A 14934-nucleotide genomic window follows, 5' to 3' on the forward strand; every position below is an offset into this window, starting at 1 on the left:
CCAGAGAGAGGTCGGCAGCCAGCTACATAACGGTCCGGGCGACCGATCCCCGAATCGGTCGAGCGACGCTGAGGGGTGAGCGGGCTCTTAAAGAGCATCAACTCTAAAAGAGGAAGGCCCGTTCACTCCACTGAAGCGTCGTCGGCCAGGCCCGATCGACCAGGCCGCACTTCTAGGCCCTGGACCAACCAAGCCACCGTTACAACAGCTGCTGCTTTGAAAACAGAGACATACGGAGGGTCGCCGACAAAAAGACCATCGAGTCGCCTCAAGGGCGACAAAGGTAACCTGCACGGCCTCGCGGAGCTCCTTCGGTCATCCCAGCTCCGAGGAACATTAAAGGCTTGCGAGCCCAGTTCTATCTTTCTTTTCTGGGGGTTTTGCATGAACGTCCGTGGCGCCTTGTCCATAAGAAGAATTGTTGTAAGTGCATGTACGTAATGCATAGATATCGGCTGTAGGTTTTTACTCGTGTCTTGTCCCCTACCCCCATTCATTCATTGCATACGTGTAAAAATAAATGTCCCCATTGTTGAAATGTCACCTGCTCGTTGCGTCCTTTCCTGCATTGACTGCCATAATTGCGTTCGGAATAAATAGCTGGCTGGTCAAAAGCCGATAAAACGTACATCTGGTCCGACGGGACTTGGCGATATAAAACCGCTCGGCAATCGCAACGAGCTGCTTAAAGCGGCTCCTTTTCCTGCAGGCTCCGTTGAGGTGTAAATCCCCAGCATTTCTGTCTGCGCGAATAATTAGGTACATCGACAATTCGGCGATCGACCCTGTAGCGCGTGGACAGAAGAGTTGGCTGGTTTATGGTGTGGTTAACAACACCCGTAGCTGGGTTTCGGCATTGATCTGAAAAGCTGCGACTGGATTGCTCGTCCGGTGGGCGCGTGCCGCCGCAATTTAGCTAAAGGCGGTCGCCTGCACGCCGGGCGGGTGAAAATCCACAACAATATTATATATATATATATATATATATATATATATATATATATATATATATATATATATATATATATATATATATATATAATCAATACTCATAAAAGGCAATTTGTCAGTGTGCCAGTGTCTTCACCATAACTCCAAAAACATGAGGCCTCGCAGGCTGAAAAGTTGCATGCGTACTCAGAAAACTCCAAGGAAGTGCAAGAGTGAAAATTGGGTGTTTGGGTTAATTAAAACGCCCCTTTTGAAGAGAATTAACAGACTTATTTAATTATATCCTTCATTAGGCACTTCCATAGCCACCTCGCTCTTTGGGGTCTTCAGGTGTATCCAAGGTCACTTCACTGAGGTCTGAAGCCGTCATGTTTTTTGGCCTGCTCAATCATAACGATGAGAAACTGTTGCGGCCTGTTCCACAACGATAAAGTTACTTATTTTCACTTTCCGCACTCATATTATTGAATGTCTGTTCATCATAGCAACAAATCGCTGGGTACATTGCAATGCTTATAAACACCCGGAGATGCCAGCGTTCTTGCCTTTATTCCATAACCACGAGAATCTCTAAAACTAAGCAGAATTACAAGATTTAACCTCCACAATCGAACTTACAAGCAGTCCCAACTCCGAGAAAAAGTGTTCACTTGTCCAATTCGGACATATTTGACATTTCGGGCATCTCCAGAGTCTGGGAGATGTACGTTTAATATGACGGTTCAGTGATTGACAATCACGTGCAAGTGAGCTGTTTCTTATCAACCGTTTCATTGGAGTGCTTAAGCCACTTGGCAAAAGCTCTACAATATTTGCAGTCACAGAATAATGTATGTTGATTGACTTCAACAAAGTTCAGGGGCATTCACGCGAGTGGTTGGCCACATGTTGTTCTGCAGTGAAACAGGTGGTGGCTGGCTCGCTGAAAATGTGAAATTATATTTTCCACATGTCTCCCTTTTTGTTCTTCCATTACAGGACCCGTAACTTCGGCATAGGTAATAGAAATAAAAATTAAGTCGTTCACTTTTAAAAGTTTATTCAAACGTTTTGTGCATTGCATGGTGAAGCCACTTGGTGCACGTTCTTCAAGTTTCAATTGTGACACTGTGGTTCTATACCGGAGATAGGAAGACAAAATAAATTGCATGATCACAATAAGAAAAAATCATTTCAATTATGAAGAAAAGAATTTCCACATCATGGTAGGAAATATGAGGTATGCTTTTTGGGGTATGCTCACTGTGTCGCCTGGATTGAAATCCCGACCCAGCTATAAACTGTAATACCGGTGTTTCATCAATGTGTGTATTGTCGCTCGGATGGATGATAAACTCGGCATCACATCTGCCAATCCCTCATATATATATATATATATATATATATATATATATATATATATATATATATATATATATATATATATACGTATACACACACGAGCAAGAGGAGGGTGGATGTAGAGTGAGGAGATGAGGGGAAAAGAGAGGAGAGAGGGGAAAAGAGAGAGGGGGAGGTGGAAAAAGAAAGGAGGGAGGGGGAGCGAGGAAGGAGGGAGAGTGAGGCGGTGGTGGGTGGGGAGGAGGGAAGGCAGTGAGAGGTGAGAGGCAAGTAAGACAGACATGTGGTGGAGCATCAATTATGATTGAAAATGATTCTGAAAATGAGTCTCATCAAAATGATTCTGCCTAGAATAACAGTGAAGATGGAAACAAAATAATGTCTGTAATCCATTTTCTCCCAGTCATACTAGAAACACAGCCTGGAGACAAACACCGTCCAGACATGTCCGGAGATAAAGAACGCCCGAACGCGTCCGGAGCCAAGCTGTCGAAAACAAACACCACTCGAACATGTCCAGAGACAAACTCCTGTCCAGATATAAACACCGCCCAGACACAAACTCCCGTCCAGACATACACACCACCCAGAGACAAACTCCCGTCCAGACACGTCCGGAGACAAACTCCAGTCCGGACACGTCCGGAGACAAACTCCAGTCCGGACACGTCCGGAGACAAACTCCAGTCCGGACACGTCCGGAGACAAACTCCAGTCCGGACACGTCCGGAGACAAACTCCAGTCCGGACACGTCCGGAGACAAACTCCAGTCCGGACACGTCCGGAGACAAACTCCCGTCCAGACACGTCCGGAGACAAACTCCCGTCCGGAGACAAACTCCCGTCCGGACACGTCCGGAGACAAACTCCCGTCCGGACACGTCCGGAGACAAACCCCGCATGGACATAACCACTGCCCAGACACATATGGAGATACGCATCTGGAGACAAACCCACGTCCAGACATAAACACCGCCCGGATACATTCGGAGACAAACAACGTCCAGACATAACCACTGTCAGGATATGTCCAGAGAGGGAGACAGAGAGAGGGAGCGAGAGAGAGAGGGGAGGGAAGCATGAGAGAGGTGTGGGAGGAGGGTGCTTTACTGTATTGAGAGGAGGTTTAGAGCAAGGATGAGACAAAGAGAGGGTTGGAGATGGGGAAGTTCGCAGAGAATATGTAATGCTTTCTGAACACACACACACACACACACACACACACACACACACACACACACACACACACACACACACACACACACACACACACACACACACACACACACACACACACACACACACACACACACACACACACACACAAGTGCTTTGGCGATATCACCAATTTTTCGGGAATTGGAATGTTGGAGTCAGTTTGATGACCGACTGCAGTACATACTGTATGCAACCCAAAAACCTTGAGTAGCTTTCACCGAAAAAACGTTGCAATTATATATACGTTTCAGGGTTATGTTCACAAAGATTAATCTTTATAAACAGCTGCGTGTGAAGGGTGGAAAAAAAATTGGCTCAGTTATTTAGAAAATACTTCAATACGGCAAACGGCTCGGAAATCGAGTGTTATTTTACAAATCCCTCAGAATGACGGAGCACGATCCACTCGCTCAGGATGACGGAGCACCAACCACTCGGTCAGGATGACGGAGCACGAACCACAACCTCAGGGTGACAGAGCACAAACCACTCGCTCAGGATGGCAGAGCACCAACCACTCCCTCAGGATGGCGGAGCACGAACCACTCGGTCATGATGGCGGAGCACGAACCACTCGGTCAGGAAGGCGGAGCACGAACCACTCGGTCAGGAAGGCGGAGCACGAACCACTCGGTCAGGATGGCGGAGCACGAACCACTCGGTCAGGATGGCGTAGCACGAACCACTCGGTCAGGATGGCGGAGCACGAACCACTCGGTCAGGATGGCGGAGCACGAACCACTCGGTCAGGATGGCAGAGCACGAACCACTCGGTCAGGATGGCGGAGCACGAACCACTCGGTCAGGATGGCGGAGCACGAACCACTCGGTCAGGATGGCGGAGCACGAACCACTCGGTCAGGATGGCGGAGCACGAACCACTCGGTCAGGATGGCTGAGCACGAACCACTCGGTCAGGATGGCGGAGCACGAACCACTCGGTCAGGATGGCGGAGCACGAACCACTCGGTCAGGATGGCGGAGCACGAACCACTCGGTCAGGATGGCGGAGCACGAACCACTCGGTCAGGATGGCGGAGCACGAACCACTCGGTCAAGATGGCGGAGAACGAACCACTCGGTCAGGATGGCGGAGCACGAACCACTCGGTCAGGATGGCGGAGCACGAACCACTCGGTCAGGATGGCGGAGCACGAACCACTCGGTCAGGATGGCGGAGCACGAACCACTCGGTCAGGATGGCGGAGCACGAACCACTCGGTCAGGATGGCGGAGCACGAACCACTCGGTCAGGATGGCGGAGCACGAACCACTCGGTCAGGATGGCGGAGCTCGAACCACTCGGTCAGGATGGCGGAGCACGAACCACTCGGTCAGGATGGCAGAGCACGAACCACTCGGTCAGGATGGCAGAGCACGAACCACTCGGTCAGGATGGCGGAGCACGAACCACTCGGTCAGGATGGCGGAGCACGAACCACTCGGTCAGGATGGCGGAGCACGAACCACTCGGTCAGGATGGCTGAGCACGAACCACTCGGTCAGGATGGCGGAGCACGAACCACTCGGTCAGGATGGCGGAGCACGAACCACTCGGTCAGGATGGCGGAGCACGAACCACTCGGTCAGGATGGCGGAGCACGAACCACTCGGTCAGGATGGCGGAGCACGAACCACTCGGTCAAGATGGCGGAGAACGAACCACTCGGTCAGGATGGCGGAGCACGAACCACTCGGTCAGGATGGCGGAGCACGAACCACTCGGTCAGGATGGCGGAGCACGAACCACTCGGTCAGGATGGCGGAGCACGAACCACTCGGTCAGGATGGCGGAGCACGAACCACTCGGTCAGGATGGCGGAGCACGAACCACTCGGTCAGGATGGCGGAGCACGAACCACTCGGTCAGGATGGCGGAGCTCGAACCACTCGGTCAGGATGGCGGAGCACGAACCACTCGGTCAGGATGGCGGAGCACGAACCACTCGGTCAGGATGGCGGAGCACGAACCACTCGGTCAGGATCGCGGAGCACAAGGCACTCGGTCAGGATGGCGGAGCACAAGGCACTCGGTCAGGATGGCGGAACACGAGGCACTCGGTCAGGATGGCGGAGCACGAACCACTCGGTCAGGATGGCGGAGCACAAGGCACTCCGTCAGGATGGCGGAACACGAGGCACTCACTCTGAATGATATGGCGTAGCAAAAGCGTCGGCAGTGAGTGAACTATTCGCTCAGAATGACGTAGCGTCGTAACGGTATCGACTATAGGGTGCTCGGCAAGTGGCTTAAGCACTCAAGCATGCACTCCAATTAAATGATTGATAAGGAACGGCTAGCCAGGCTGTGGCTACATTCCATGTAAAATCCCTTTAACTTGAAAGCCAGTGTTCACCGCACTCGCAGCAATTAAACGTCATGCCAAACAAACACCACCGACTAATTTGGAATCTTGGCATGCTAAAGCACAGAATGACAGCTTAACAGAAGAAACAACATGAAAACTTCCTGCTCAGTACTTCCCCTTGATCCAAAAAGCAGAAAGTGGTTGGTGCAAACTCCAAAACCGAGGAGAGTGTTGACCACAAATAACCCACAACATGTCTAGAACATTGAGCTGAGAGGACACACTAATCACTCTACCAAAGGTATGCTCCATCACATAATCTTCACCAAGGCAGACTCACTCCACCCACATTTCAACTCCGCTTACAACAGGAACACGTGACCACATCACATCACCAAGGAGGACTAAGCCGGATGTACAATACATGCCGAACAAGAAAAAGAGCAATCAGAGATTGCAAACCCTTGCCAGGACTTCTTTTGAGTGGTGTATTTTTTAAAATAGATTTTAGGGTAAATCCAATATGGCTGCCAAACCATGTGACCTATGACATCATGTGTGTGATCCTTTTGTTCCTCATCGATAGGCGGTCATATGTGTGACGTTTCGCCTCGATCTTTCCAGACATTACAGAGAAGGTTTTTGAAGTTTTCTTTAAAAAAAAAAAAAAAAGAAAATGGCTGCCAAATCACGTGACCGATGACATCATCAAAAATTTTGTGGACCATTTTATTCCAAGATGACCCTCAATTTTTTATACTGATCAGATGTAGCATTCTACATATGCAATTATGACATCATACTGGAGACACCTATGACATCATAAAAATACCACACTCATTCTCCATGAGGAGTACTTGCTACACACCAAGTTTCAAATTTTTTCCTTGGCGTGGTTTTAGAGATACAGAGGTCCAAATTTTTCCAGTTTTTCCAATATGGCTGACACACCAAGTAACCTATGACATCATAATCATCATTAAAACATTCCACATGAGTAGTCACTCCAATGGTGAAAATTTCATCTCAATCCGACAAGCAGTTGCAGAGAAAAACATGAAAGTTCTGTGTGGATAAACAAACAAACATACAGACAAACAGACAGAGACAACCAGACAGACAAACAAACAAACAAACGGACCTAAATGCAATACACTCTCCAAATTATTTGGTGAGGGTAATAACTTGACAAGTTTTAATGCACATACTTATTTTACCAGATCACGCAAAAAAAAGATACAGAGGGAGCAGACAATCGATCACTGATGATTAGCTTTAACAAGGGAGAAAAGTAATAATTTTGTTTTCCACTCTGAACATCATTGTGTTGGGCCGAAAGAGGGTCAACACAAGGAAGAATAATACAAGGCCACACACTCAATTTTTTACTGAGCTTTGAAGAAGTCTGTGTGTCACGAACAAAACAACGTCACCCTGAGACTTGATCAGGTCATGCTAGTTTGTATTAAAATAGGTGCGAGTTTGGTCGAGTTATTGTCATTTTGTTTGGCTGTGCATTTTTTAATAATTATGAGATATATATATATATATATATATATATATATATATATATATATATATATATATATATATATATATATATATATATATATATATATATATATATATATATCTCCTGTATATTTGGCAAAACACAAGTTTCTGGTACAAAACAGGAATATGGATAAAGAGAGGAATTAAATGTCATTAAAGGCATACCAAGACAAAAAGCATCGGAAAGTCAACATAAGTTAGGCCGAGGTCACATTTGCTCTACGGCGAGGATACGGCGGCCGTACGCCCTCTGAATTGACAGAAACGTGCGGCGGCCGCAGGGAAACTGAGGTGGCCTTAGGGAGGCCCTACGCCGTTTGGCGATATTTTACAGGCCGTAGGGTCGCCGTGGAATTATAGCGCGGAGTTATAACTTTTTTTCATTTCTATGTTCGCCAAGCCATTTCTATGTTCGCCAATTCGACAAGCCAAGCTATGACATAGATGTGTTCCACGTCGACCGTACGTAGGGCGTACGGTGGGCTTGCATTATTCGTGCGGCTGCCGTAAGCTCTTCTCAATGAAAAATGAATTTTCCCAACCCCCAAAAAATTACGGCAGCCGCACTATTTCCACGGTCGCCGTACGGTGGCCTTGCGGTCTGTGTGACTACCTGCGGGCAGGCAATGCAGGGTCGACGCACGGTTCCCCTACGCCCGCCGTGCACCTACGTACGGCCTCCGTGGCAGTCTGCGTCGACCGTGCGCTACCGCTAGAGATCGGAGTATAGGTGTTTGCCTATACTGTGGTGCCCCCAGAATCCCAATTTAATTCGTTCCAGGAGGCTGTTCGGATTGCAAAAAGTTCGGATTCCAAAAATATTTTCCCAATAAGAAATAATGGAGTGAATTAATCCGTTCGTGGACCCAAAGAAAACCCACTTTCAAGACACTTTAAACTGAAATTACCCAGGTTTAAGGTAAAATAAGATGAGTAAATGACCTTTGGTGGCGGTGTATTGTATGTAAACTGGTACAATCACCACATCCAAAGATCCACACAGGCTCGTGCTCCGACCTGGGTTCCGATCGCTCGCGCACTCTGTGAGAGAGCTGCCCCCAGGGCAGCTCATCAAACATGATGCCTGCAGAACCACAATCACTTTCATCAAACGCATGGGGCTGACGTAATCATGGATATTACAAATTACAACGGGTTTTGCTGTGAAATTCAATCCTTGCCCGACAGTCCGTCACACCACGTAATCGGATTGCTTTTTTGTTATTGATTAAAACACAAGATGATTAAAAAAACAAACATCACAAATGAAGGTGAAAACACGAGGTAAGGCCTGTCACATTTGGCTCGGCGGCCGGAGGGTCTACAAAATGTACGAGCACCAGCAATTATGAGGTGGCCGCAGTATTTCCACGGTCACACAATGTAGCAGTCACATGTTTTTAGCAGTGTCTCACATAGCGAACGCTGCTCATAGAGAGCTCGGCGTTGTTGTTGTTGTTCTTCTTCTTCTTCTTCTTGTGAACACAAAACCTTAATCTCTCGGACTCGGCTCTTGTATATACAAGATCCGGATCGCCTTAAATACTGAGCACATGTACACATCCTCACATAGACGGTGCCTTTTGAGAGCGTCCATCATGAACTTTTAAATATATTCGGACATTTGCTTTAAAGTTTCAAAAAGTTGACGTTACTATTTAAAGATTATTCCATTTATCGTATTGTAATTTCGTAAATACATTATATATTTCGTAAATACACGATATATCGTAAATACGTAAATACATTATGACGGGTTTCGCTATTGGCTTAATGAAGGCACGTGACGAAATACCGGAAGTTGTATTTTTTTTTAGCCGACAAAACCTTTAGGTTTTGGACGCTGTTCTTGGACACATTTGTCCTTGTTATTTTTCGGGTAGCCGCACGGCGTATTTATAAATTGTGGAGACCGAAAACATGGGTGTGCCGTACGGTCTTTTATTTGATGTCGCACGGTGACCTTAGGGCATTCCTGCGGCGGACATAGAATTTTGAAGGCAGACGCACGGTGCCCGCAAGGCGACCGCAGGGGGACCCTAAGCCGAATGTGCGGCCAGACGGACGGTAACGAATGGGTTAAAAAAAAATTTTTAATTTTTTAACCAGTTCTTTTGTTTCGGCTTGTCGAATTTCTACGGCGAACATAGAAATGAAAAAAGTTACAACTCCGCGTTATAATTCCACGGCGACCTTACGACCTGTAAAATATAACCATACGGCGTAGGGCCACCCTGAGGCCACCTCAGTTTCTATGCGGCCGCCGCATGTTTCTGTCAATTCAGAGGGCGTACGGCTGCCGTATCCTCGCCGTAGAGCAAATGTGACTGAAGCCTAAAGTATCGATCAACACACGAGAGTTGCTTTCACGAGGACTTCCACCGACGAACTGAATGAACAAAGCGTGAAGATGCGGCTCGAACAGGTGGGGGAGACACGTGAACAAACATGAACGCTTCGTTGTGTTCGGTTTTTTAAAATGTATTAGGTTTTTAGGGCAAAATTTTCTCTAAAAAATAGGTCGGATTCCATTTTGTTCAAACAATGGGGCATTCGGATTCTGGGGGCACCACGGTATATTATAGTTGTAGTATATTCAGTTATATATACTGGTATATTTTTCTTTCAGTAAAAAAAAAGAACTGGTATATATACCCAGTCGTTACCGTCCGTCTGGCCACACGTTCGCCTTAGGGTCCCCATGCGGTCACCTTGCGTCTGCCTTGAAAATTCTATGGCCGCCGCAGCGACGCCCTAAGGTCACCGTGCGACATCAAATCAAAGACCGTACGGCACCCCCACGTTTTCGGTCTCCACAATTTATAAATACGCCGTGCGGCTCCCCGAAAAATAAAAAAAAACATATAATATGTGACTGCTACATTGTGTGACCGTGGAAATACTGCGCCGCCATATAATTGCTAGTGGGCGCAGATTTTGGAGACCCCAAGGCCGCCGTGGCAAATGTGACCGAGGCCTTCGTGAATTGACGAATATGTTTACTTAATTTGTATATCAGAGTGAATAACGATCCTTGTAGGATGACAACATTTGGGAATTCGTCTTAACAAATGGTGGACCACAGGCATGATGTGCCAAATGGCCTCCTCTGGCAGTCAAAGTTCCTTGTGACTGAAATGGGAAATAATTTCAGAATATCATTAAAAGCCAACTGGATATTATATATGCAAGGGGAAATTGGGAAAAGAAAAATGAGACAAAAAGAATAAGATAGAAGATGATTAAGAAAAGAAAATGTTGAGGAGTTAGAAAGAAGGGAGGGAAAAGGAAATTGTGGGAGATAGGAGAAAAGGAAGTGAAGGATTATGTATGTGCCAAATGAGGTATTGTGGGACAGGGAAGGGGGTCCCATATTGCATAATTTTTGTCTACAGATGTAGTTTGCTCCTTACAGGCTGTCACAAGACTGCCACTCACAGGCAGACCTCACCAAACAAAACTGGAAGTGTCAACCAAGAGCAAATAAGTGACCTTCCTGGATGCAACTTACATCAACCCCTGAGAGGGAAGGATGCCCACCCACATCCTTACAGGTTAACATGACAGATTAACAGCTCAATAAGGAGTAAAAGTGGCATTGTTGATCTCAAATCAAAAAGATGTTCCATCATAATTACAATCAGCCATGAGCTGTGGCCGTTTATTGTTCGGTTTCATGGGACCGAGTCAGGAACTCCAATCTGATGAGCTGAAAATTAAGATTATGTTAATAAAAAGGGTATTATGAATGTTGCCAGTTTCAAAAATGTGCATCGCTCTGTTAAAAATTCGGGCGAAGTTTGATACGAGTGTGTTGAGTATTACGCAAAATTCATGCGTTTTACTCCCCTCCACCGATCATAGATCACGAATCATAACACGTGATCAGAGGTGACGAAAGATGGCTGTGTCCATATCGAAGCAGGTGTGGTCCAAAATCCGTTGCATTATTCACGTTTACAACAAGCACCTCGGCGCTATAAGGCCATTTACTGAACAATCATGGTCAAGGGTGTGTGAATTTTCCAAAAAAATGGATCAAACTCTATGCCATTGAAAACGAAGTAGCTAAAAAAGCAACGATTTGTTCCAATATAAGGTGGGTGTATTACTGGGATAGCGACAAGGTCAGGTTCAAAAATGGAGAAAATGTAGAGGCCACAGTACAGCCATTTCTGATGTTAGTCTATTTCGCCTAGGTGGTTCAGAAATGATGACTGAATGGACCACCAAATCTGGTGGTCATCATCATCATTTTTAGCTCACCTGGACTTCAGTCAGATGAGCTTATACTATTGAGTAGTGTGTGTAGGTGAGTCAGTCAGTCAGTCCGTAAACACTTCAATCATTATAGCTTGAACCAAACATACAATGTTGATGAAACTTGGCCACAAACCAAGGATACCAGCAATGTATCCTCTACAGTCTACACCATGTCTAATGAAGGTGTATTGAACACATCAAAATCTGTGCTCATTAAGGGGTCTACGGGGGTGGGGGGGTTGAACCCCCCCCCCCAAAAATAGATTAGCTCGCTTCTCTGAAACTACACACATGATTTTGATAAAACTTGACCACAACCTTCAGCAACAGTGATGTACCAAAGTGGATCAACGGAATCAAAATCTGTGCTCATAAAGGGTGTCTACGGGGTAGGAGAAGGGGTGTTTTGACCCCCCCCCCCAAAAGAGGTATTGGTTTTCTTCTCCGAAACTACAGACAATTTTGATGAAAGTTGACCACAACCTTAATCACTGATGACACACAAAAGTTTATTGACTATATCAAAATCTGCACTCATGAAGGGTTCTGTGGGGGTGGGGTTCCATCCATCCGTTGGGACCATACTTTATTCAGTGTTGGTGCTGCCTAAGCAGTCTCCTTGGCTATTGGGCACAACCCTGGATGGGTTGCCACTGCAATAGGATACCAGCAAGCTGGCACTCATTTTGCCGTCCACGGAAGGATGACAGGCAGTGTCAACCGCACCTGGTATTAATTCAACAGCAGGTGGGATTTAAACTCAGGATCCTTGGATCCAAAGCCCACCATCCTAACCATTAAGACAACACCAGGCATGGGGGGAACAACCCCCCCCCCACCCCAAATAAAAAAATAGGTATTTGCTCACTTCTCTGAAACGACACACAATTTCGAAGAAACTTTACCACAACATTCATCACCCATGATGTATCAAAGTTTGTTCACGGCCTTAAAAAAAAAACAGGGTCCAAGAGGGTCTGTGGGCGGTTTGAGTATATACCAGGTGTTGGCTTAATGGTTTGGGTGGTGGGCTTGGGATCCTAGGATCCTGAGTTCCAATCCCCCTCGGCTCTTGAATTCATACCAGCTGAGGTTGACTCTGCCTGTCATCCTTCTGAGGTCGGCAAAATGAGTGCCAGCTTGCTGGTATCCTGTGTCAGAGTGGTGACCCGTCCAGGAATGTGCCCAATTGCTAAGGAGACTGCTTTGGCCGCACCAATGCTCTGCACAGAGTATGGTCCCAATGGAATTGATGGATGGGTGGTTTGAGTGACTGTTGCTCCTGATCCAGGTGAGCTTCAGGACATGTGGTCCTATTTTTCAACCTCACCTTTCTGCTATTGCAGTACACCCAACACAGGTACTGGGATAGGTACCATCCTACTTCTTGCTCTCTAATGTTGCTGTCTCTTCCTTCATCCAAATAACATTCATTGAATAAAGTTATTGTCAAATGGAAGGGGCAATCGTTCCTCCTTTGTTATTGGCACTTCTCAATGGGCTACTGCATGGTGATTGGTGATGGTGATAGTGAAAGTGAAGAGGGATGCCTTTTGCAAGCAAAATAAATAATGCCTTCTTGATGAGTGGGTGTCAATCAAACCATATTCCCTATTTGACAAGGTAACATGCGAAGCTGTTTGGATGTCTGTTTTCAGATGATGTTAAAAACATCGATCCAGCTCATCATGGAGACCACCGTGTCTGCTACAACTGTTTTACAGACAAATCTAAAGTTGAAAGAACAATGGCACACAAAACTCAAGCAGCTACAGCTGGTGAACTTCCACATGAAGTTGAACATATTACTCCACATACTCCTCCGAAAAAGTTTCTGTGCTCTAATCCAGCAGCATCGGTAGTTGATCGGACAACACCAGGTCATCAGCCTATTATCTTGTTATGTAGGAGTAAGTAAAATATGTGCTTTTGTTACAGGTCTCCGATGGATGCAGCCACAGTTAAAGCTGATGAATCAATTCTGAGACAAATTTGGGACAAAGACTGTGCAGCAATCAAGGTCAAATATCATGCTACTTGTTGTTGCTGAAGATACACCTGATTTCTACGGACTGAGGCTCAACCCCCCAGGTTGGCATCTCTTCACCTCACATGTCATTAAAATGTCTTCCATGATCAAGCATGTGCCTGTGATACATGAGTTCTTCCTTTGCTTTTTCAGACCATCAAGTGGTGAAAGACAAGGATCTCTGTCAATATTTCAGACCAGTGGTGAACCCATAGTCAGAGGTATCAGTAATTGTCAAACAATAAGAATTCATCTCCAACAACTGTACATTCGCAATCGAACTAGCAATGAGGTGTACTTACTACGCATTTTCAGTCATATACTGCTGTGCTATTTTTGATAATCTCGTATTTTCTACTGTACTATTTGCACATATTTAATACAGCATGTAAAGTCGGACACCACAATGTGTAAAATATAGTTGAGAAGATCAGTCACCTCCGTGAATCTACCAGACAAACACGCCAACACTTGGGATCGGTACCCGCCACTCTGACCACGAACCCTCGGATCAGCATCCGCCCCTCACCCTTCGATCAGCAGCCACCCCTTGTCCTCAGACCAGCATCCGCCCCTTTCCATCATTTGCAGTAACTCATGTAGGTAGGCACCCGATTCTATCTTAATGTGGATGATTGCACGTCGCTTTCCTGTAGCAGATATAGGATCTGGAAACAGGGTCATCATGCCCCCTTATCCACCAATGCCCCCTCCATATCAGTGCCCACCTTGTCTGGGGGTCTAAGTAGACATCTCTAAGGAGAAAACCCAATTGAATTTGAGTTCAGTCATGCTTTCCAGCATGTTTGGTTCCCTGGAGATTAAGGCATCCAGAGACCTCTGAACCCCCCGCCCCCCCCCCAACCCCTAATCCGACATTTTGAATTCAGCATAGTGTCCATACTGAACAATATACAGACCTGCACAAGAACCATGAATCCATTTTGATGACTGTTACCTGCCACGGTACAGCATCGGTATCGATGCTTACTCCCGACATTTTACCAACTTGACTCGCGATCGTCAAAATGACCCTTTATCATTACTAATTAGCGGCAGCCAAAAAACAAAGGGCCCTACTTTGTGATATTTTATGTCTGGAGTATGGGCTGATGACTACAGCCTGATGAAATTTTGTGGCAATCTGAGCCTAATTGGCTGAATGGCAGCCTCGTAAAAATAGCAAAAATGCCAATTTCCCTATTTTTTGACCCGTTATGGGTTATTCAAGAGCCAATTTCATGTAGCTGCCCACACCTTTCAAAGTG

This window comes from Eptatretus burgeri, chromosome 2 (genome assembly GCF_056783735.1).
Source record: "Eptatretus burgeri isolate ZD-2024b chromosome 2, Ebu_testis_v1, whole genome shotgun sequence".
Taxonomy (NCBI): domain Eukaryota; kingdom Metazoa; phylum Chordata; class Myxini; order Myxiniformes; family Myxinidae; genus Eptatretus; species Eptatretus burgeri.